The sequence below is a fragment of the Etheostoma spectabile genome, chromosome 15, assembly GCF_008692095.1.
Source record: "Etheostoma spectabile isolate EspeVRDwgs_2016 chromosome 15, UIUC_Espe_1.0, whole genome shotgun sequence".
Lineage (NCBI taxonomy): Eukaryota > Metazoa > Chordata > Actinopteri > Perciformes > Percidae > Etheostoma > Etheostoma spectabile.
The window spans coordinates 34,401,609-34,403,503 of record NC_045747.1 but is presented as its reverse complement, the minus strand read 5'-3'; the positions used below and the strand labels follow the sequence as shown (position 1 = coordinate 34,403,503).

General features: G+C 45.1%; 2 long non-coding RNA genes across 2 annotated transcripts in view; both read right to left on the bottom strand.

Annotated features, from left to right (window-relative positions):
• LOC116702617 (uncharacterized) overlaps positions 1–1,895 on the bottom strand; it is a 36,845-nt gene that overhangs the window by 33,894 nt on the left and 1,056 nt on the right. The window lies entirely within an intron of this gene.
• Positions 1,069–1,895, bottom strand: part of LOC116702619 (uncharacterized) — a 1,348-nt gene continuing 521 nt past the window's right edge. The window contains exon 3 of the long non-coding RNA XR_004335214.1: positions 1,069–1,087. This is a non-coding gene — a long non-coding RNA (uncharacterized LOC116702619). The remainder of the gene's footprint in view (positions 1,088–1,895) is intronic.

The window sequence follows — 1,895 nt, the reverse complement described above, 5'->3', positions numbered from 1 at the left end:
CCACCATGGTCCGTCCTGCAGGAAGAAACAAAGTCAGAATCAACCTTCACTCACTGTGTGATACCTTACGCCCCCCCCCCGCCAACCAAAAGTCACACCATGAATAACAAAGATATGTAATGTCCACGTTCATCCATGCAGCACAATATGTATTACTTTTATTCTGGAGATATAACGGTGACTTGTCCCTTTATGGGATGACCACAACACCAACGCCTACTTGACCATAAACACAAAAGTATAATCAATAACTAATAACAAGTACTTAATAATAAAAATAATGTTTGAAGTCCATCAGTTAAAGACAGAGGAACAGTGTTGTCCATCTGTCCATACCTGAGAGTGTCCAGTCTCCAGTGTGGGTCTTTAAGTACGAAGATCCATGCGACAGCAGCCTTCACGTCCTGGGAGTGTGGGGTCTCCCTGGATTATTAGTAGCTCGAGGCTCCAGCACTCTCAGAATGTAGGAGTTGAAAGCTCAGAGCTGAGACCAGAGAATACAGCCTTCCCTCTGATACCAGACAGGACCTGACAGACTACCCAACACACCACCCGAGACAACCGCAACGAAACTTTTTTGTTTCAGACACGCACACAAGCACAGGGGTTTGCAGACGCAATACAAAAACACACACACACACACACCCACCAGCACCACACACCCAGAGGACTGGGGTTCTTGACAAAACATTGAACTGTCCTGCAATAGTCAATATTCAAGCATAGTTGGAGATAAACCCGCTGTTATTTGTTGAACTGAATATTAATTTTTTCAGTGAGTGACTAGATCAAACGAATCAACTTATGTCACCTAACCAAAACGGCATATCCAAGTGAAGTTCTAGTGCCGTGAACCAAGACAACTTGGCTGTTTGAGAAGTCTCTGAGTCAGCTAGACACCCTTTCATTAACAAGACATTAGCTTCTATTAAATACAGTTTTACACGCAAGTACACTAACCTTAGAGTTTGCCAAACATGCAGTTGTTACTGTTGACTCTATCATCGCAGCTGATACCAGCTCACACTCCTGATCCCGCAGGTTTGTTGTTTACTTCAAGGCCAAGCTCTCTCTCAGAATAGAGGAACTGGGAGGCACTGAGTAACTGAGGACAGGAGGCCTTCACAGCTTTTCTCTGTCAGTTCCAGCCCCTCAGTCCTGAGATGAACACCCTAAAAATATGAAAAAAATAATTACAGCTAATGTTTGGTGCCTGCGTAAACAACTCCATTTAATCTGGATGCTGTGTGTGCACCTGACAGAGCTTTTGACGTTGGACGGCTATTGAACCACTGCAGCAGCCGCAAAAGAGCCTCCTCTTGAAGCAAGTCATTTCTTGCAGGTGCACAACCGTCCGATCTTCTCCTCTGATCGCACAGTAAATGAAGACCAGAGCGCCCATTGAGCAGTAACCGTTTACTCTGTGGAGATGACATCCTGAACTCGGGACTGTTTGGATCTGCTCACTAGAGAAAGTCATAATCGTTCATTCAGGACAGTGGAACAAGATTGATGCTTCTCATCTGTCAGACAAGACTCTTCAACTGATCTTCTCTACTGTGTACTGTCACTTGTTTCGCTGATTGGTCCTTTGAGCTACTTCCTGTCTGTTGTCCATCCAGACCCTCGTAGGATGACGTCTGATTGGTCTGCTTGAAAGAACCCGGAGGAATCGGAGGAACAAGTCCCCGGTGTCCATTTGGACTCTGCTAAGCCTTGTCCACGCAGCACTCTGGTAAAACTTGTTTTGTTCGAGACTTTCCACGTTTTATGAACTCTGTAGGTTGTTTGCTTCTTCAACCAGCAGGTTGACTCCAGAGTTGATGAAGGTGCAATCGACATGAAGAGCAGCATAAAACTCTGAACACATCTAGTTGACAAGCTGAACACCTTTT